This window comes from Procambarus clarkii, chromosome 87 (genome assembly GCF_040958095.1).
Source record: "Procambarus clarkii isolate CNS0578487 chromosome 87, FALCON_Pclarkii_2.0, whole genome shotgun sequence".
NCBI classification, from domain to species: Eukaryota; Metazoa; Arthropoda; class Malacostraca; order Decapoda; family Cambaridae; genus Procambarus; species Procambarus clarkii.
Genome location: NC_091236.1, coordinates 855811 through 879938, shown reverse-complemented (window position 1 = coordinate 879938; position 24128 = coordinate 855811). Strand labels below are relative to the sequence as shown.

The 24128-nt window shown below is 39.8% G+C and overlaps 1 protein-coding gene across 1 annotated transcript in view; it reads left to right on the top strand.

The window, feature by feature from the left end:
• LOC138358849 (uncharacterized) overlaps positions 1–24128 on the top strand; it is a 140141-nt gene that overhangs the window by 41115 nt on the left and 74898 nt on the right. The window lies entirely within an intron of this gene.

Below are 24128 nucleotides of genomic sequence, written 5' to 3'. Positions count from 1 at the left end.
TGAACCTGTCCTGCGGGAACCGCACATTGAACGCCTCCCAAAGCAGCACGTCTTCCAGGAGGCTTGACCCAACACCGGGGGCGCCATGCGAACCGGAACCCCGGCAACAAACACCCTCAGACATGGAACCCACACAGTGTCCCTCTGGACGCGAGTAACCGCCACCCTATCCCATACACTCGGAACCCGTCCATCAGAAAAATCTTCCGGCCTTCCAAGCAGCAGGAACTCGGCAACCCGGGCCTCCAGGTCCACAAAGCAAAACACCGCAGGAGGGAGCTCGACAGAGGGCATCACCACAGGGGAATCAGCGGCCACGGGCACACCACCAGACGACTGCAGGGAATCATGGCGGCGCGGATCCTTACGTAAAGTCACCACCAGGCTACGCCCAACACCAGCATCTTCACCATCCCTGGCAGCGGAAGCCACCACACCCCACAGCGAAGAGCCCCCGGGCGGGGAAGAAACAGGAAACACCCGAGACACGGGCATCAGCACCAGCAGGCACATGAACCTCCGCCACCACCACCTGCGGAGACAACGACTCAGCCGGATCCACGCCGTCAACACTTGAAGACCCACAGTCACTAAAGTCCCCAACATCAGCCCAGGCTGTAGACGAACGCCTGGAACGTTTGGGCTCCGGCCGGATATCGTCAGAGCCGGAAGCGGACCCAGAAACACGGGCACCACCAGCCGGACGAACCGATGCCCGACGCAGAACGGTAGCAGCCTCTACCACAGGGAACCGGACCACACACAGCAGGAGGCTCCGCAGCCACCCCATCGCCCAGCACAGACGGCGAGGGTGCAGGGACCAGGACAGACGCAGCAGAGGAAGAACCGGAAGACGAGGGGCCCGAGCAGACGGCAGACTGAAGAGGCTCAGGGACACCAGTCGGAACAGGCTGAGCACTAGGCGAGGACACAACCACCGGAGGAGAGGCGACAACAACAGGGGGCGCAACAGGCGGAGCAACAGCTGAAACAGAGGGCACCTCCTCAGCCGAAGAGACGTCCACATCCACCGAATCATCCCCCACAGAAAGTGGCGGAAAATCCTCTTCACTGAAGAGATTCACTGGTGCAACGGCAGGCGTTGAACAGGCAGCAGCCTGATGGCCCAAAAGACCACAACGATAACACGTTCACGGCTGGCGGGCGTAAAACACCCGAACGTTGTACCCCATAAGGCGCACAGAGGATGAAATATCCGCCCGGAGTCTCATGCCCAGGGTGCGAATGTTAGTCCTCACACCCTTAAGAGGACTAGAAGACACCACGTTCACCCTCACACTAACTACTGCGCCAAACCGGCCGAAATACCGCCGTAGCAGACCCTCTGGAAACTCCAAGGGAGCCCCATGCACACTGACGTAAGTAAGTGCACCATTCCTATCAGAGAGGGTTACAGTGCCCGCACCATCCGGCAGGGGTAATGTCCGCCCCTCGTAACGCCGGAGAAAATCGCGATACGCCACCTCCTCTGTGAACTTCACAATCGCCCTACGGGCCATCACCAACTCGACCCCCATAAATCTCAAACACGGACAGAGCATATCACAAGCCAGCGCAATCTCCGGGTAACCAGCCCGCACAGAGAACTCTAGTCCCACAGACTGAGCCCGGACGACAGGGGGAAGAGGGACCCCCATCGTAACGCCACGTCAGCACAGGCGGGCAGAGACACACCCGCCCCCAACCGGCCGAACTGGCAAACAACACCAACTGCTGGAGCGCCGATGCAACACGTCTGTCCCCTACCGAAGCTAGGGGCAGCTGTGATGTACCTAATAGACATCAGAGACGGAAAATGAATATTCCATATGGCTTGCATGACCACTTTATTAATTGTATATCAAAATGGTATCAAGATTACACAATAACGAATGTACAAGCCTTCTCCAGAGATCCCGTTGATACGATTACTACCTACTATGACACATAAATAAATAATAAATAAATATGTTTATTCAGGTAAGGTACATACATACATACAAGTGATGTTACATTAATGGATTGATATATAGATAGAGCTAGTACATACAATGCCTAAAGCCACTATTACGCAATGCGTTTCGGGCAAGAAAAACATTAATATCTAGAACTTAATACTAATTGAGCATAAAGAATAAAAAGTGTTGAGAACAAATACAATTAAAGAGAAAAAAAAAGGGGGAACATGACTGAAAAAGCAGCACAAATACAATAGGTTGACAAACAGTGTTGATTAAACAAAAAAATAAAAATAAAAATTACAGACATGGGTTGACAATAGAGGAGTGAGGTAGGTTACAGGGAATTTATTAGGTAGTGTTTAGTTTTTATCTTAAACTGGTTGAGAGAGGTACAGTCTTTAACATGGTTGGGAAGGTCATGGGTGTGCTGGGGAACAGGTCGTAAGCCTAGCAGAAGTGGGCAACACCTACCACCACCCAAGTGGGTCCTTGACCCCGTATTTGTTAAAGAACATGAACGAGTAAAGCAACTTGGAGATACGTACAAACGAACCAAAGCACAAGGTGACTTGCATGCATTTCTAGTTGCAAATAGAGAGGCGAGAGACATGAGCAACGTTATACGTAATAAACATTGGGGAGAGTTCCTACAAAGTATAAATGAGGCAAACAACACTTGTTGAAGTTTGGGAAAAGATACGAAAAATCTCTAGAAGTAGCCTAACCAAACCGCTGCACCACTTCTTGAGAATAGGTGCAGTTTGCATGAAGGGTTTACCCTCCCGATGACTGCACCAGGACAAATGTAGGGAGATGCGTTGACGTTAAGGAGGAGAAGCAAGTCAAAAGTGTTAGATGTGACGGGTCGTAGAGAGAGGAGTGGCAACGAAAACAGAGGGGGACGTCAGAGGGAGACTCCCCGCACTGTAGGGCGGGGCGACGAAGTCACGGCGGCAGCTGATCAGGCGTGAACTAATACTTTTCTGGGAACTTGTATATCGGAAAGCGCAAGCAGTACACCTCCCAAATCACCCACGTGTCATCGGGCACCTGGGCACCTGGCCACCAGGCGGTGGCCTCGGCTGAGACATCTTATTCGGCACCCTATACACAAACTCCTTCACTCGCAACACCCAGACAGTGGACGAGCACCACGGGACCGGAAGCACCCGGGCATCCCGATAAGGGCCCAACACCGGACCCCCACAGGGCACGACCCCAGCAGCTGGGACTAGGCTTCCCCCAGACCGGGGCAATGAAGGAGGGGGAACCGCAGGGGATGCAGGCGCGGCATCGACCCCACCACAGGGCACAGGAGCCGAGACCCCCCGGCGCACATCTTTCCGCAACATTACGACGAGGTCCCGATCATCAGGGACAACCCCCCACTGCGGAGATCCAACAGCTGGAGACGCAGGAGGAGAGGCACAGGTAGCAACTTCGGAGCCCCTCACAGCACTATCATCCATGGCAGGGGACGCCAGAGTATCATCCCAGCAAACATTTTCACGTTTTTAAAACGTTCTAAAAACGACATTTCATTGTTTTCAGCACGTTTATAATTACGTTTTAAAAATGTTTTTTGAGAATTTTTTTATACGACCTTAGAACGTAAATAAATAACATTTAAAAAAACCTTTTTATAATCTTTTAATTACCTACATTAAAACATTTAGGGTAAATCAGGGTATAATAATTTTTTAAATTATATCTGAAATAGAAAGGGAGAGAAAGAAAGAAGACATATCTGAGAAAGAAATGAACATCCTATATATGTACGTGTAAATTACAAATAAATAGGGTACAAAAAGAGAATTAAAATATTATATTTATTTAAGATTGAGTAATACAACAAAATATATGTAATAGCTCGAAATATATAGACTATACCTATAATCCTCTAAATAAAATCCTCTAATCCTCTAATCAATAAATCCTCTACAATAAAACCTCTAAAGGCAATAAATCCTCTAATCAAATAAATCTCAAAATAAACAATACCCAAATTTGTAACAAATTAGATGGCAAATTCCTTGGCATTCTCATTGACCACAAGCTGAATTTCCAGGGACACATTCTAAACATATCTAAAAAAGTTTCAAAAACTGTGGGCATTCTTTCTAAGATCAGATATTATGTACCACGCCCTGCCCTGGTGACTCTCTATTACTCCCTTATCTATCCATATCTCAACTATGGTATTTGTGCTTGGGGCTCTACTACCCAAAATCATTTACGTCCTCTAATTACTCAACACAAAGCTGCTATTAGGACAATATCCAATTCTGGCCCCAGACATCACTCGGTTCCCCTATTCAAATCCCTGAATATGTTAGACATTAAGTCACTGCACATTCTCTCATGTGTACTATACATATACAAAACGCTAAATTGTAATGCCAATCCTGATCTCAAAAGCTTCATAGAAGGTTGTAACAGAACCCATGAGCATCACACCAGAAATAAATACAGTTTTGATATTCCTAGAGTACGACTTAATCAAACCAGAAATGCTCTACAAATCAAGGGGCCCAGAATGTGGAATGACCTTCCCAACCATGTTAAAGACAGTACCTCTCTCAACCAGTTTAAGATAAAAACTAAACACTACCTAATAAATTCCCTGTAACCTACCTCACTCCTCTATTGTCAACCCATGTCCGTTATTTTCTTTTTTTTTAATCAACACTGTCAACCTATTGTATTTGTGCTGCTTTTTCAGTCATGTTCCCCCTTTTTTTTATCTTTATTTGTATTTGTTCTCAACACTTTTTATTCTTTATGCTCAATTAGTATTAAGTTCTAGATATTAATGTTTTTCTTGCCCGAAACGCATTGCGTAATAGTGGCTTTAGGCATTGTATGTACTAGCTTTATCTATATATCAATCCATTAATGTAACATCACTTGTATGTATATACCTTACCTGAATAAACATCTGAATCTGAATCTGAATCTAATAGAATATAAAAGTAAAAATCTATATAAGCAATATGTGAACACAATAGATTTCGTGATCAAGCAGCCTGTGATTCATGTCATGCTGAGTGAGATCAGCCTGACGTTACAAGCAGTTATTGTTACTTAAAACTAAAACAAGTAAAATTTCCTGAGTATACACTATATACTATATAACATAACACTATAGTTTTTCTATGACTAAAAATACAAATTATAAATCATTTATTCAAATGTTAGCACCATGCAAGAAGAGAGGAGACAGAACAAAATTAAGGCAAGGGGAGAGAAGACAGAATAGAAACAACAGAGAGGGGAGAGAGAAATGAGAGAACATTGAAGAGAAGGGGAAGAGAAAGACAAGATAAGAAAAAGATACAAGATAAAAACGACGCAAGTGAATTCCACAAATGTAAAAAGTAAAGGAAGAGAGAAGCTAGAAGAGACAGAAAACGAGAGGTGTTAGAAGAGAGGAGGAAAGGAGAGATAAAAAGAGACAAGAAAAACAGGAGAGAAACTTAAAAGAAATTAAAAAAAAGGGACATTTGTGAGGAGAGAAAATAAAGAGACCAGAGAAGACCATATATCAAGAGTGAGGATAAACACTTAATTGTGAATTTTCTTAGTAGACATCCTCTGCCTCTTGTTGCCCCTCTTGTATACGAATCGTACTTGCAAGTTTTCCCTGAAAAGATATTAACAAAATTAATTAATATTTATTTGTTTATATAAATTACACACACACAAATATATATATATATATATATATAATATGTATATATATATATATATATGTATATATATGTCGAAAATCCACAGAGAAATATGAAATGAGGTGAACGTTTCGGCTTTGTTAAAGCCTTTGTCAACACCAGACTGATTGAGTCTGGTGTTGACAAAGGCTTTAACAAAGCCGAAACGTTCACCTCATTTCATATTTCTCTGTGGATTTTCCGCATAAAATGATCAGTGTTTTGTGATCGTCAATTGCATGTATATATATATATATATATATATATGAGGGAAGGGGATGTTCCCTCCATGCTGGATATTATATTTACCAGGAAAGAGGAGAGATTTATCATTCAGTACCTCCCTCCCTTGGGTAAAAGTGACCATGTCTTTTTGGGACTAAAGTATGCAATGCATTATAATCTGGAAGAAAATGAGCTTGAAGCAGTTGAGAAACCTGATTTATGGAGAGGTCATAATGGGGAACTCAGATATTTCCTTAAGGAATTTGACAGAAACACTTGCTGTTAAGACATTAGGACATCTTCGGACATTAGGACATCTTCAGAACGAGTGGATTTACAGGTCGAGAACTGGACATAAATAGGCAGGAGAGAATGATGGAGTGAGGCGAGGTACAATACGTGGACACTGCAGAGGGCCTATTGGCCCATCCGATGCAGCAACCACACACAGGCCCAAACATAGATTGGGAGATGGCTTCTTCAATAATGAATTGTACAAGTACTTATAACAGAAACATAATTGGATCTGCTTTTGATCAGATCACAAAAGAAAGTAAATTGAACATTAGCAGCGGTTTATATAACTTAGATCCATTTTTAATTGATCAATTAAAGGGCGATTTAATTAGGATCATTGGAACACATTTGTCTCACTAATTCATTGTAAATATTTACCATTTTTATGCTATGATTATCCATGTTTGGGCCTGTGTGTGGTTCCTGCATCGGAAAAATTCTTGTTTCAATTTTCCTCCGTGGTCTGACACTATCTATCTATCTATCTATATCTATATATATATATATATAGATATATATATATATATGTCGTACTTAGTAGCCAGAATGCACTTCTCAGCCTACTATGCAAGGCCCGATTTGCCTAATAAGCCAAGTTTTCATGAATTAATATATTTTCTCTAATTTTTTTCTTATGAAAAGATAAAGCTACCCATTTCATTATATATGAGGTCAATTTTTTTTATTGGAGGTAAAATTAACGTAGATATATGACCGAACCTAACCAACCCTACCTAACCTAACCTATCTTTATAGGTTAGGTTGCGTTAGATAGCCGAAAAAGTTAGGTTAGGTAGGTTAGGTAATCGAAAAACAATTATTTCATGAAAACTTGGCTTATTAGGCAAATCAGGCCTTGCATTGTAGGCTGAGAAGTGTGTTCTGGCTACTAGGTACGATATTATATATATATATATATATATATATATATATATATATATATATATATATATATATATATATATATATATAACAGATAATTAGTGAAAACAAAAAAAATTTAAATTATTTTACCTTGTACCTAGATCCACCAGGCCTGTTTGGAGCATGTTTAAGTACTTCAGAAATTTGAAAGGTCACGTCTTCCACCTTAACTTGCGGATGTGCGTTGATAGATGATTCTGTAAAATTAACAGTTATTTATATAACAAATTCTGTATAACAATAATATTCTGTAAAATTAAAAGTAATTTACACATCAGATAAAACTTTCCAGAGATGGTGATACACAACATATAAAAGACAAGTTTCAGAACAAGATATGCATTTAGGAATAAGGTTTCGTACATGTAGGTAGCACATGAGAAAAAAAGTGGAAGGTGATCAAGTTTATATTAACATGTTAACGGCTTTATTGAGGCTTTGCAAGAATGAAAAAATATTACTAATATAATCTCACCGACCAATGAATTGTACGTTGTTTAAAAGTCAATTATTTACATTATTATTATTATTTAATACTAATGATATAAAAATGCATTTTGCAATCTACTATTTATGCAAGTATTAACCACAGGATCATGAAATAAACTGCAAAATACTGTAAAGGATAAACCAATTAAGTTTACATTTTCCCATAGCTAAGTCAGTCAGTTCTACAGTACTAGCAGCAGAGAACAATTATGAAACTATTAAACCTCTATTAAATGAAACAATCTTAAGAGCAAGTGATAGAAATATAATCATTTATACTTAATGTACACTTAATTTGAACTTAAAATTTTAATTTTTTAGTGAATTTTAAATAAAAAAAATTATTTAATTTTTTTGTTACTTACTTAAAATAACATTATATAGTTCTTGTTTTTCTAGAAATGCTAATTTCTTCTTTTGTCCTTTTAGGCTGTATAATGACCAAAGGCCGTTTGTTCCTATCTTCTTCATCATTCTTCGAACCGTAGTTGCACAATCAGACCCACGTACACTGGTTAAAAGCAACACCTAAAAGCAACAACAAAAATGTAGTACACTAGTAATTTTGATATATGTATGTATGTATGTATGTATGTATGTATGTATGTATGTATGTATGTATACATTATATATATATATATATATATATATATATATATATATATATATATATATATATATATATATATATATATATATATATATATATATATTGGTGTATACTGGCAGCAGGTTTTCTTTCAAACATGTTTCATTGAATATGACCGCATATTCTGTATTTATTATTTTCTGGTTTAGGGCTTCTATCCCTCTAACTATTTTCTTAGCATCAGGGCTTAATTGAAATAGGAGTTCTCCAAAACTCATTTTCGTACTTTTAAGGTGAAGAAAAGAAGTGATTTACTATAGAGTGTATTACACTTATTTATATAATTTGCACGTATTTATGTCAAAAGTTACAGTATTACCTTTGTGGGACCATTTAAAAACGTCCACAAACGTTCTGTGTTTGCTGGGATACTCCCCCACCTCCTCCCAAGGCACACCACGAAGGGGAGACACTCCGAGCCCGCCGCGAACGCTTCGAGACAGGCTGCACCACACCATGCCCAGCAGGCCCCGCCGCAGGCACAGCCACCATCGTCATATCCACACAAGCCACACCCGCACCGTCCGAAGAGTCCACAGACGCCACATCACCCACACTGTCTACATCATCCAGGGAAACAGCCTCGATCAGAGCACCGACGCGCACGCTTCTGCAAAGGGATGGAAAGAGCAGAACTACAGTCGTCAACACACACAGGCACGGCAGGCACCTCACCATGCCGAAGCACCTCCTCCAAAACAGCAGAACCCGCGTCCCCGGGAGCCAGTATCACATCCACAGGCGGGGGCGGGACATGGACCTCTACCGGGACACCCTTATTTATTTATTTATTTATTTATTTATTTATTTATGCATATACAAGAATGTACATAAGGAATGTGAGGATACAAATATGGTAATTACAGTCTTGTAAAGCCACTAGCACGCGCAGCGTTTCGGGCAGGTCCTTAATCCAAGAAAATTTTAAGGAGGTAAATACTTGCAAAATTTATAGACAAAAAAATGATAACAGATTACATGAAATGAAAAAAAAAAAAAAGATGAGAAAATTGTAGGTACAGTATATTAAAGCACATAGGTAGCTAAGATTGATTGTAATGACAGCTTAAAATGGTAGTTGACAACAAATTGGTAGGCACAATACAGCAGAAACAATATAAGATTGATTGCAATGACAGCTTGAATGGTAGTTTACAAAAATTGGTAGTTGACAAAAATTGGTAGTTTTTCTACACTCACTACACGCAGCGCAGGCTACGGCCCGACACCCACACACACCGGCTCAACAACCCCAGGGGCCACAGCAGTCACCTGACGTGTCGCCGTAGAACTCGCCTCAACAGGCGGAGCAGCAGACAGGCAATCGGGCGCCTCAGGCACAGCACCCACTCCGTCCTCAGAACCGTCCGAACGCAACAGGGGCGGAAAATCTTCCGCACAAAGAACATGCACCCGACCAGTTGCTCCCACGTCACATGCCGCAGCCAGATGACCCTCGTGACCACACTGATAACAGGTGCGCGGTTGACCCCGGTACAAGCAGCGGAGCGTGTAACCCAACACGGACATCGACGACGGTATACTACACTTCAGCGACATCGTCAGGGTGCGGGAGCCGTCAAGCATACCAATACAGTGCCCGGCAACGACCTTGTTCCAACGAACACTTAACACTGTCCCAAATCGTTCAAAACAGGAGATTAAAAAGTCGTCCTGAAATTCGAAGGGGGCACCATGCACCGCCACAGACGTCAAGGTGACACTAAGATTTACCACCTTAACGGAGCCAGCATTATCAGGGAGAGGGTAAACACGCCCTTCACACCGCTCGAGAAACGCCTGAAAGGCAGCCTGGAGGCGGAACTTGACCACAGCACGGTGGCCCTGAAGCAGCTGGATGCCCACCAGGTCAGACAGCTGTACATGTAGAACGTCCACCAGGGCGACACCAACCAACGGATGGTCCACCGGCACCGTAAACGCGAGACCAGCCGACAACGTTCTCTTCATTGGAGGGCGAGACGTTCCCATGGCTAAGTCGAACGTCACCCTGTCAGTGGCAAACCACTACCAGCAGGGCAAACAAGCAATCACCCAACGTAAACACTAGCCAGGAGCAGAGAGACCTCAGGAACGTCCGACCTGGCCGGCGGTCACCACGCAACTCCGCTGCACCACAGCCCACTAGAACAAGCAAACATCCTCCTTGATCAATGGGCACTAACATCGAGCTACGACTCATTCCCAATTAACATGCAGCACAAACTTGATGACACACGCCCCAACAGACAACGAACCATCAATCTTGCCTGTACAGCTATCGACGTGACGGACCTTAATGATGTAACTGAATGGGAATTAAATCATGCACTAAAGATGGGAAAATCAACTGCTTCTGGAGAGGATGGTATTACTTACAGTCTACTGAGATTAGTCTCACACATACCAGGTAATCCACTATTAATCCACAATATGTTAGACATTAAATCACTGCACATTCTCTCATGTGTATTATACATATATAAAACGCTAAACTGTAATGCCAATCCTGACCTCAAAAGCTTCATAGAAGGTTGTAACAGAACCCATGAGCACTACACCAGAAATAAATACAGTTTTGATATTCCTAGAGTACGACTTAATCAAACTAGAAATGCTCTACAAATCAAGGGGCCCAGAATGTGGAATGACCTTCCCAACAATGTTAAAGACTGTACCTCTCTCAACCAGTTTAAGATAAAAACGAAGCTATACCTAATAAATTCCCTGTAACCTACCTTACCCTTCTATTGTCAACCAATGTCTGTTTTTTTTTTTAAAAACGCTGTTTGTCGACATAATTGTATTTGTGCTGCTTTTTCAGCTATGTTTTCATTTCTTGTTTTCATTCCACTCTTTATGCTCAATTAGTATTAAGCTTGTCATTTAAGTTTTTCATGCCCGAAACGCTTTGCGTAATAGTGGCTTTAGGCATTGTATGTACTAGCTCTACCTATAAGTCATCCAATCTTTGTAAAAAATTTCTTGTATGTATGTACCTTACCTAAATAAACATTTATTTTATTTATTTTATTTATTAGTGTTGTACAGAATGAGTTTACGTGAATGAGTATTACCTGATGCTTGGACAAAGAGTGTCATTGTTCCCATCCCCAAACTACCCTCAGATAATTATAGACCCATATCTCTAACATCGTGTGTTTGTAAAGTGCTTGAACGTATTATTCTTAACCGACTCATGTATCGTATACAGGGGCACCTGTCACCTCAACTGTTTGGATTTATGCCTGGGCTCAGTACACAACACTGTTTTGCTGAGTACTTCGCACATATTGAAGCTTCCCCTCAAACAGTCTTCATCGACCTAGCAGCAGCTTTTGATACAGCAAACAGAGAAATCATACTGGAACAGCTTGCCGAGCTGGGAATACAAGGAAAATTACTGAAATGGATAAAGGGCTATTTGTCTAATCGAACAGCATATGTTTTGTTTAATGGTGTTAAAAGCACAGAGAGCAAACACTTTATATAATATAATAATAATAATAATAATAATAATAATAATAATAATAATAATAATTTTTATTTAGGTAAAGGTACATACATAAAGAGATTTTACAAAGTTTGTTGGCTTTATAGATAGAGCTAGTACATACAATGCCTAAAGCCACTATTACGCAAAGCGTTTCGGGCAGGAAAAAACACTAATGACTAAAGCTTAAAACTAATGGGTAAAAAGAATAAAATGTGTTGAGTACAAATAAAAATAGAGGTAAAAGAGGGGGGAACATTGTTGAAAAAGCAGCACAAATACAATTACAAATTATTACAGAAAATTACATTCAAACAGCGTTGATTTGAAAAAAAAACATACATGGGTTGACAACAGAGGGGTAAGGTAGGTTACAGGGAATTTATTAGGTATAGCTTCGTTTTTAACTTAAACTGGTTGAGAGAGGTACAGTCTTTAACATGGTTGGGAAGGTCATTCCACATTCTGGGCCCCTTGATTAGTAGAGCATTTCTGGTTTGATTAAGTCGTACTCTAGGAATATCAAAACTGTATTTATTTCTGGTGTGGTGCTCATGGGTTCTGTTACAACCTTCTATGAAGCTTTTGAGATCAGGATTGGCATTATAGTTTAGCGTTTTATATATGTATAATACACATGAGAGAATGTGCAGTGACTTAATGTCTAACATATTCAGAGATTTGAGTAGGGGTACCGAGTGATGTCTGGGGCCAGAATTGGATATTGTCCTAATAGCAGCTTTGTGTTGAGTAATTAGAGGACGTAAGTGATTTTGGGTAGTAGAGCCCCAAGCACAAATACCATAGTTGAGATATGGATAGATAAGGGAGTAATAGAGAGTCACCAGGGCAGGGCGTGGTACATAATATCTGATCTTAGAAAGAATGCCCACAGTTTTTGCAACTTTTTTTGATATGTTTAGAATGTGTCCCTGGAAATTCAGCTTGTGGTCAATGAGAATGCCAAGGAATTTCCAATCTAATTTGTTACAAATTTGGGTATTGTTTATTTTGAGATTTATTTGATTAGAGGATTTATTGCCAAACAGAATATAGAAAGTTTTGTCAATGTTAAGGGTGAGTTTGTTGGCAGTTAGCCACAGATGGGCTTTATTTAGCTCAGTATTTACTGTGGCATTTAGAGCAAGGGGATCAGGACTGGAGTAAATGAAGGTTGTGTCGTCAGCAAATAGAATTGGTTTGAGGTGTTGGGAGGCATTTGGAAGGTCATTAATGTAGATGAGAAAGAGGAGAGGGCCAAGTATGCTGCCCTGGGGAACACCAATGTTGATGGGTAGGGTGGGAGAAATTGTATTATTAACAGAAACACATTGGAGCCTGTCAGTAAGGTAGGATTTGAGGTATTGTATGGAGTGTCCTCTGACACCATAATGATGTAATTTAAGAAGAAGGTTTTGGTGGTTGACAGTATCGAAAGCTTTACGCAGGTCCACAAATAACCCAACAGGGAACTCATTTTTATCAAGAGCTGTATGAATCGAGTTAAGCATACTAATAAGTGCATCGTTAGTGCTTTTTTGGGCCTGAAGCCATATTGGCAAGGGCTAAGTATATTGAGTTTGGCTAGACATGAGTAAAGCTGCTTATAGATTACTTTTTCAAAAATTTTTGACAAGTTTGGCAGGATTGATATAGGTCTGTAGTTGTTAACATCTGTGAGATCACCACATTTGTGGACAGGCGTTACTCTCGCTTTTTTTAGAATATCTGGAAAGGTTTGGAGTTCAAGTGACTTGTTGAAGAGCAAAGCAATAGCAGGGGCTAAAGATCTGGAGGCTTTTTTGTAGATTAAAGTTGGTATCTCCTCAAGGGCACCAGACTTGGTTTTAAGGGAAAGAATTATCTCATTGACGTCAGTGGAATTAATAGGCTTTAGGTACAGAGACTGTGGATAGTTACCTGTAAGATAGTCCTTAATGTCAGTACTGGAAGATGGAATATCATTAGCAAGGGATGAACCAATGGAAGAGAAGAACCTATTGAACTCAATAGCAGAATCAGAGGCTGAAAGCTGACCATCGTTATTAGACAGGAGAGTCGGTTCGTTATTTAAAGACTTCTTTGATCCCAATATTTGTGAAATTGTTCTCCAAGTTTGTTTAATGTTGCTCTTTATTTGGGTAAATTTATCTTCGTAGTATTTAGTTTTGGCTCGTCTAATTATCTTAGATAGCAATAATGAGTAATTGAACTCAATATTGAACAGGGAACTCCACAAGGAGGGGTCCTCAGCCCCTTGTTGTTCAACGTTCTGATGCATAAACTTATTAAAGATCTTCCAACTAATAATGAAGACACTGTCATTTGTTATGCTGATGATATATGTTTACAGGCTGCCACCGAGCCTAGAATGCAAGCTCTGCTCGACGATTTTGCTACTAAAGCTGAGGAATGTGGCCTCCTTATCTCTGTACAGAAAACTCGTGCCCTCATTCCATGTGGTAGTCCACCAGCCAATTATCATATAGATGGGCGAGCACTTGAGAATTGCGAGTCTTACAGATACCTTCGTGTCCCCATTAACGACCCTGGGTACCTTTCTTCTCTCAAGAGGAGACATTGAGAGAGATTAAAGCCCTTGCGGGTCCTTGTTGGTGTCAATCATGGACTTAACGTGAGACGTGCTAGAATGTTTTATGTATCATTTATACGCTCTGTGATTGACTACAATGCTCTACATCTCACACTGTATACTGACAAAGAGCTGAAATCTCTTGAAACCTTGCAAAATGAAGCTATGCGTCTCATCCTTGGGGCTCCAAAGTTCACGAGAATAGTTAATATGAGAGCAGAGTTAAAATTACCTACCATAAGTGAGAGAATTTTGTCTATTAGCACAGTTTTCGGCGTGAAGGCATTGAGTAGATCTAGACTACACATGAAGTTTCAAGCTAAACTTTCTAATATGTTGCACTCACCTGAGGTCTATAGAAGAAAAACGAAATCTGATTATGTATATTGGTTCTACAAGGTAGCCAACTCCATCAAAATATTAAATATGTACCCAACTCAACTAATGATTAATCAGCCAATTACTCCATGGGATAAGACCTCTTCTATTTCTTATATATATAAACGATCTGCCTAATGTCTCTAATATTCTCAAACCTATATTGTTTGCTGACGATACTACCCTTATCTACTCAAACCTCAACCCACATACACTAAATAATGTTGTGAATAATGAATTAAAAAAAAGTCCACTTATGGATGTTAACGAACAAACTAACATTAAACATCGAAAAGACTTACTACATCTTATTTGGAAGCAAATCATCAAATGCAATTCAGCTACAGATAGACAACATTAACATCAGTAATAAAAATGATGGCAAGTTTCTTGGCCTATTCCTAGACAAGAGACTCAACTTCAGCACCCACATTCAACACATAACTAAGAAAGTCTCTAAGACAGTTGGTATACTCTCCAAAATCAGATATTATGTTCCTAAATCTGCTCTCCTCTCACTATATTATGCACTAATCTACCCCTATCTTAATTATGGTATCTGTGCATGGGGGTCTACCACTGCAAACCACCTTAAGCCCATCATCACACAGCAAAAATCTGCTATCAGAATAATAACTAACTCTGCTTTCAGACAACACTCAGCTCCCTTGTTTAAATCCCTAAACTTGCTAAATATTAACTCCCTCCACACATTCTCTTGTGTCAACTACATTTACAAAACCCTGTTCTTAAATGCAAACCATGCTCTGAAACTCTCCCTGGACAGATGTAATAGGACCCATTATCACCACACCAGAAATAAATATCTCTTTGATATCCCCAGGGTCAAACTTAATCTGTGTAAACACTCTATGCAAATTAAGGGACCTAGTCTATGGAACTCACTCCCTAGTGAATTGAAAAACTGTAAAACTTTTGCCTTATTTAAAAGCAAAACCAAAAAGTACCTAACTTCATCTTCTTAGTTTCCTACACTGAGCTTTAAATTTGCTCTGTACCTAGTGTTACCCAATCTCCTAATTTTTATGTAATATCAAACAACCTTATCATTGTGTTCATTGCTGTCTTCTTTTATGTGCTAGCCATATGCTGTATTGTGACTACCAAAATTTTGTCAACTACCATTCAAGCTGTCATTGCAATCAATCTTATATTGTTTCTGCTGTATTGTGCCTACCAATTTGTTGTCAACTACCATTTTAAGCTGTCATTGCAATCAATCTTAGCTACCTATGTGCTTTAATATACTGTACCTACAATTTTCTCTCATCTTTTTTTTTCATTTCATGTAATCTGTTATCATTTTTTGTCTATAAATTTTGCAAGTATTTACCTCCTTAAAATTTTCTTAGATTAAGGACCTGCCCGAAACGCTGCACGTGCTAGTGGCTTTACAAGACTGTAATTACCATATTTGTATCCTCACATTCCTTATGTACATTCTTGTATATGCATAAATAAATAAATAAATAAATAAATAAATAAATAAATAAAAACTGGGATCTATCAGTTGATTTTGTAAATGCGCCTGTTACGACCCCTGGGTTCTTCAGTGGAAACCAGAGGTCAAAATTTAACTGTAAATTTAACAAAATTTAAGCTACGTTAGAGTAGGAAATCGCAACCCGATGTGGCTTTGTTTGTATCTTCCCTGCCAGACGTAAGACTATTCTTGTTTCTCAAAGAGCATTTAAAGACTGAGCTGGGGGTTGATTATTAAATAATAACATAGGCACCAACTTTGCTTACTAATACTTTCTAATCATTTGTAAAGTAAACCTGAGTAAACTTGGTATAGGGCTGCGGTACGATTAGTTGAGCAGTCTGCCGGCAGCTGTGGGGAAGAGGACTGAGACTCCATCTTGTCTGGTTGCTGGCTGTGGTGAAAGGATCTACCTCCTCCTTCCTCTTCATTTCCTTATTTCTGTGTCTTGTTCAAGCTAAGTATATACTGTGTACATTACTCAATTTCTGGCATACTCATGTTCTATGTGTAGGGTATTATATTTCGTGTGTAGTAGGTGTGTTTAGAGTTTATATTACTAGTTATTCTAAAGGGGGTCCCATTGGAACCACGTGGTCCCCTACCCTAAGCTGACTCTAACTTCAAGTTATTCAATAGTAGAGCTTTACCCTAGCTTGTGCTCAGTGTAAAACCTTGTATCCTTTTTATGTGGACCAAGGTTTTTAACGTAAGGTAGTGTGGTAAAGTTATTATTATTATTGTTATTGGTGTGAGTGTATATGGGGGGTTGTTAAGGGATTAATAAATAAGTACATGATTTATAGGAGTATCCCTTCTTCCTGTGTGGGAGTGCATTGATCAACCCTTAGACTGACATATATGGTCTAGTAGCAAGGTATTACAGAGGTACCTCGGAATGCGATTGTCCCTGTATGCGAGGTTTTCGGAAGGCGAGGTGTATTTACTCCAAAAATTTGTCTCAGAAGGCGATGGTTACTTCGGGAGGCGAGTTTGGACGCGAGTTTGTTGATACGCGTACAGCCGACCTAGCGCGCGGTGGTTCGTCGCCCCTCCGCCCCTCAGTTTATTATTGTCTCGCGCTCAGTGACTACCCCCACATCAATTCTTCTCGCGGATTTTCAGTGTTTTGTTGGATTTTTGGTGATTTGTCTATACAATTTGTTATTATATATCTCACCATGGGTCCCAAGAAAGCCAGTGGTAAGGATATAGGCCAGAAAGCTCATGTGAGGATGACAATAGAGGAGAAACAAGAGATCATTCGGAAGCATGAGAACGGTACACGTGTTGTTGAACTTTGTAGGCAGTACAACAAAGCCACATCAACAATATGCACTATACTTAAGAAGAAAAATAAGATTATGGGTGCTAAAGTGGCAAAAGGAGTAAGAACATTAACGGCACAAAGACCACAAATACTTGAAGAAGTGGAAAAGTTGTTATTAATTTGGATACACGACAAGGAGTTGAGGGGTGATAGTGTTTTGGAGGCCATTATTTGTGAGAAAGCCAGGGTGTTGCACGAAGACCTTCTAAAGAATACCCCTGCAACGAGTGATGCAGATAAGAAAGAGTTTAAGGCAAGCAGGGGCTGGTTTGAAAAATTTAGAAAGAGAAGTGGTATCCATAGTGTTACAAGGCATGGGGTTATGTGATGTGATTATGGAAGGGGACTCCCCTTCCAAACAGTAACTCCTCTCCTCCTCACCATCTTCCATACGCCTACAGCACTCGACAGCAAGGTAAGTAATAACTGGAACACAGTTTTGTAGGTTTATTTAGATGAATTAGGTATAAAAATTTAGTTTGATGTGGGGTTTTTGGGGTAGTCAGGAACGGATTAATTCATTTCCCTTTATTTCTTATAGGGAAATTAACTTCGGAATGCGAGTTTTCGGAAGGCGAGGCGTCTCCAGGAACGGATTAAACTCTTATTCTGAGGTATGCCTGTATTACTGTGGATAGTTTATTTTGGGGGCCGGGCCTTTTAGCTCTCCCATATTTGATACTCTGTCTTCTAACTACCCTTACCCCTTAATAGTGCCAGTCCCCCATAGAAAGCCCACCACACATTTATATTATAACAAGTGGGGGCCTGTCCGGGATGAACATTATAATTGTAAAAAAATTAGATTCTTGAGTGCCGAAACTAAAAATTTTTGTTTCCGCAGAACGGTTGTGTGCTAGCCTAGGGTCCAGCTCATCTAGCAAAGGACATTCTTGCACTGACTGGACACCCAGCTGGATCCCTTCACGATTAAGGTTAGTGTGGCCTTGTGTAAGGGGCCGTGCAAATTTTTGTTTTTTTCCAATTTTTATTTTTTAATTTTTTCTTTGGCTGGGAGCTAAAATTATTAGTGATGTCATCTGAAATGCAGAGACTGGCAAGGGAGCCTTCAGTGGTAGAGATAAAGAAACTCACCAAGTCTAATTTAGTATTGTTAGGCAAAAAATTTGACCTAGAATTAAATGTCGCGGATAAAAAGTGAACTTTGGTGAATGAAATATTACAACATTGTATTGATAAAGAACTATTGGCAAGTGATACACCTTTATGCCAGCCTAGCCAAGCAGAAAGTGCAACTCATAGGGATAGAGAATTAGCTCTAGAGTTAGCAAGAATAAAATTAGAGGAGCAAAGACTCAAAACCGAGGAGGCTAGAATTAGAGCGAATGCCACTGGACCTCCACCTGCCAAGGATTCAAACCCCAGGCATTATGAGAAAAAGCATAATTTGCCTGAATTTTCCGAGTCGGACCCTGAAAGGTTTTTCAACCATTTTCAGAGATTGGCCATGTCCATGAACTGGCCAAAGGAAGAGTGGGTGAAAATCCTATAGGGAAGACTCAGGGGTAAAGCGCAAGATATTTTTATAAACATGCCTGACGACGAGTGTTTTGAATATGATAAAGTTAGGGAACGTATTTTGCGGGCATATGAAATTACTCCTGAAGCTCACAGCCAAGTTTATCGCAACCTTAGGCCTACTCACAACCAACCGCTCACTGAATTTGCTAATGATCAAATTAGATTGTTTGATAAATGGATTCGCTCGGCTAAAGCCGCAACATACGAGGCACTCAAGAATACTTTGTTAATCGAACAGTTTATAGATAGTATGCCAGACATTGTAGCTCAGTATATTAGAGGAAGGGTAGAGGTAAATTCTAAAATAGGGGATTTGGCCAAGTTGGCAGAAAACTACCAATTGGCGGGCAAAAGGCCCAATAAAAATAATTGTACCCCACAGAGTAACAAAACTTATACCCACAGCCAGTCCAGACCAGCTGATTCTAACCCTTTAACTAATGCACCTTCTGTTTCAGACATAACTAACCCTGTTAAAGTGTCTAGCCCCACGGCACCTAAGGGTGAACCGAAGGGTAATTCTGTTAGTAATGTCTTTTCTCCCCGACGTTTTTGTGGTCACCGTAAACGCCCAAACCACACTATTAGCCGTTGTTGGCAACTGTACCCGGAAAAAAGACCCAATGCTCTAGTTGTGACACAGGGCTTGAGGCCTTCGGAAGGGTTAGGGAGTAAGACCTCCAACCCACAGTGGTTGGACTTGCTTACCCCATTCTTATCGAAAGGGAGACTACTTTTGTCTGAGGGTTCTTCCTGGAAGGACGTGGTGATCTTCCAAGACACCGGTGCCATCCAGACTTTAATTTTAGAGAGTGCGTTGCAAGGTGCCAACACTCTCGACACTGGAGAGGTGGTACTGGTCGAGGGTATCACTAGTGATACTCGAGCAGTACCCCTCCATAAGGTTACCCTGGAATCTGATTTCCACAAGGGTGTTTGTACAGTTGGAGTCACTTCATACCTACCTTTCCCTAATGTTGATGTAATAGTTGGTAATGATTTAGCAGGGAATAAGGTAGGGGACTCCAGACTGCTTATTTATTTATTCATTTATTTATGCATATACAAGAATGTACATAAGGAATGTGAGGATACAAATATGGTAATTACAGTCTTGTAAAGCCACTAGCACGCGCAGCGTTTTGGGCAGGTTCTTAATCTAAGAAAATTTTAAGGAGGTAAATACTTGCAAAATTTATAGACAAAAAAATGTTAACAGTTACATGAAATGAAAAAAAGAAGATGAGAGAAAATTGTAGGTACAGTATATTAAAGCACATAGGTAGCTAAGATTGATTGCAATGACAGCTTGAATGGTAGTTGACAAAAATTGGTAGGCACAATACAGCAGAAACAATATAAGATTGATTGCAATGACAGCTTGAATGGTAGTTGACAAAAATTGGTAGTCACAATACAGCATATGGCTAGCACATAAAAGAAGACAGCAATGAACACAATGATAAGGTTGTTTGATATTACATAAAAATTAGGAGATTGGGTAACACTAGGTACAGAGCAAATTTAAAGCTCAGTGTAGGAAACTAAGAAGATGAAGTTAGGTACTTTTTGGTTTTGCTTTTAAATAAGGCAAAAGTTTTACAGTTTTTCAATTCACTAGGGAGTGAGTTCCATAGACTAGGTCCCTTAATTTGCATAGAGTGTTTACACAGATTAAGTTTGACCCTGGGGATATCAAAGAGATATTTATTTCTGGTGTGGTGATAATGGGTCCTATTACATCTGTCCAGGGAGAGTTTCAGAGCATGGTTTGCATTTAAGAACAGGGTTTTGTAAATGTAGTTGACACAAGAGAATGTGTGGAGGAAGTTAATATTTAGCAAGTTTAGGGATTTAAACAAGGGAGCTGAGTGTTGTCTGAAAGCAGAGTTAGTTATTATTCTGATAGCAGGTTTTTGCTGTGTGATGATGGGCTTAAGGTGGTTTGCAGTGGTAGACCCCCATGCACAGATACCATAATTAAGATAGGGGTAGATTAGTGCATAATATAGTGAGAGGAGAGCAGAGCTAGGAACATAATATCTGATTTTGGAGAGTATACCAACTGTCTTTGAGACTTTCTTAGTTAAGGATGGACATGTTAAACAGTAATATATGCATGGTATAGTTTGGATAGATTAAAACTGTAATGTTCATGAGATAGATTGGCTAATTAAACAGTACTTATTCATGGGATAGTTGGTCTAGACTAAAACAATCATAGTCTCAAAAGTGAAAACAAAATTATTTGCGTATCCCACAGCAATGGATACTGCTTTAACGCTGCAACAGGATTAGTAAGTAAATACAAGGCATAACTGAAAGCTGAACAAAGTAATATATTAATTTAGGAAAACTTAAATAAATGATAATGAATTTAATGAATTCATTATAATAATAATAATAATAAACAAATGAATTTAATAGTTTCTTTTCATCGGTTGGTGCTAATCTTGCCAGTAAAATCCCACAGACTCAGACACATATTAACACATATCTCTCAGGCAGCTATCCAAACTCTCTTCTCCTTTCACCAATCAGCCCGGCAGATGTTGTGTCCATCATACACTCTCTAAAAACCAAGGCAGGGAACACCAGTGAAATTCCGTCCATTGTGTACAAGAGAGCCTCCCATGCTCTTGCCCCACCCATAGCACTACTGTTCAACAAATCTATAGAGTGTCACACCTTCCCTGATATCCTCAAAAAAGCAAGAGTAACGCCAGTCCATAAAGGAGGCAATCCGGCGGACATAAACAATTATAGACCAATATCAAATCTACCCATTCTATCAAAAATATTTGAAAAAATTATTTACAAACAGCTCTATTCCTACCTCGTAAAATTCGACATACTCAGCCCCTGCCAGTTTGGCTTCCGGTCCCAAAAGAGCACCAACGATGCAATCATTAGTCTCCTTGACGTTATCTACTCAGCCCTTGACAAAAATGAGTTTCCGATTGGACTCTTCATTGACCTAAGAAAAGCCTTTGATACTGTTAATCACAACTACCTCTTACTTAAACTCCAGCATTATGGAATCCGAGGCCTTGCCCTTGACTACATCCGATCCTATCTTAGTGACAGACACCAATATGTAACCATCAATGATACAACTTCTTCCACTCTACCAATTACCGTTGGAGTGCCACAGGGCAGCATCTTAGGACCTCTTCTATTTCTTGTATATATAAACGATCTGCTTAATGTCTCTAATATTCTCAAACCTATACTGTTTGCTGACGATACTACTCTTATCTATTCAAACCTCAACCCACATACACTAAATAATGTTGTGAATAATGAATTAAAAAAAGTCCACTTATGGATGTCAACGAACAAACTAACATTAAACATCGAAAAGACTTACTACATCTTATTTGGAAGCAAATCATCAAATGCAATTCAGCTGCAGATAGACAACATTAACATCAGTAATAAAAATGATGGCAAGTTTCTTGGCCTATTCCTAGACAAGAGACTCAACTTCAGCACCCACATTCAACACATAACTAAGAAAGTCTCTAAGACAGTTGGTATACTCTCCAAAATCAGATATTATGTTCCTAACTCTGCTCTCCTCTCACTATATTATGCACTAATCTACCCCTATCTTAATTATGGTATCTGTGCATGGGGGTCTACCACTGCAAACCACCTTAAGCCCATCATCACACAGCAAAAATCTGCTATCAGAATAATAACTAACTCTGCTTTCAGACAACACTCAGCTCCCTTGTTTAAATCCCTAAACTTGCTAAATATTAACTCCCTCCACACATTCTCTTGTGTCAACTACATTTACAAAACCCTGTTCTTAAATGCAAACCATGCTCTGAAACTCTCCCTGGACAGATGTAATAGGACCCATTATCACCACACCAGAAATAAATATATCTTTGATATCCCCAGGGTCAAACTTAATCTGTGTAAACACTATGCAAATTAAGGGACCTAGTCTATGGAACTCACTCCCTAGTGAATTGAAAAACTGTAAAACTTTTGCCTTATTTAAAAGCAAAACCAAAAAGTACCTAATTTCATCTTCTTAGTTTCCTACACTGAGCTTTAAATTTGCTCTGTACCTAGTGTTACCCAATCTCCTAATTTTTATGTAATATCAAACAACCTTATCATTGTGTTCATTGCTGTCTTCTTTAATGTGCTAGCCATATGCTGTATTGTGACTACCAATTTTTGTCAACTACCATTCAAGCTGTCATTGCAACCAATCTTATATTGTTTCTGCTGTATTGTGCCTACCAATTTTTTTGTCAACTACCATTCAAGCTGTCATTGCAATCAATCTTAGCTACCTATGTGCTTTAATATACTGTACCTACAATTTTCTCTCATCTTTTTTTCATTTCATGTAATCTGTTATCATTTTTTGTCTATAATTTTTGCAAGTATTTACCTCCTTAAAATTTTCTTAGATTAAGGACCTGCCCGAAACGCTGCGCGTGCTAGTGGCTTTACAAGACTGTAATTACCATATTTGTATCCTCACATTCCTTATGTACATTCTTGTATATGCATAAATAAATAAATAAATAAATAAATAGATAACATGGCGTAGCCCACCCAAGCCAACAGACCGCTCTACGGCATGCGCCTACCCTGGAGGAGTACAACAGAACAGTGAGAACGGGAGGGGAATATTATATTCTAATAAGAGAATAAGACCGTAATATAATGTACTTGTATATAAGCTGAACAAATAAAAGAAACAGTGATAATCATGGGAAGAATTGGTAGCTTAAAGCGGGATTAATCAAGGGAAGGATGGTAGGTTAAACAGTAATATATGCATGGTATGGTTTGGATAGAGTAAAACTGTAATATTCAAGGGATGGAATGGTTATTAAAACAGTACTAATCAAGGGAGATTGGCTAGCCTAAAGCAATAATATTGTCAAAAGAGAAACAAAATTAATTGAATATCCCACAGCAATGGACAATGCTTTAACGCTGCAAGAGGAATAGTAAGTAAATACAAGGCATAACTGAAAGCTGAACAATGTAATAAATTG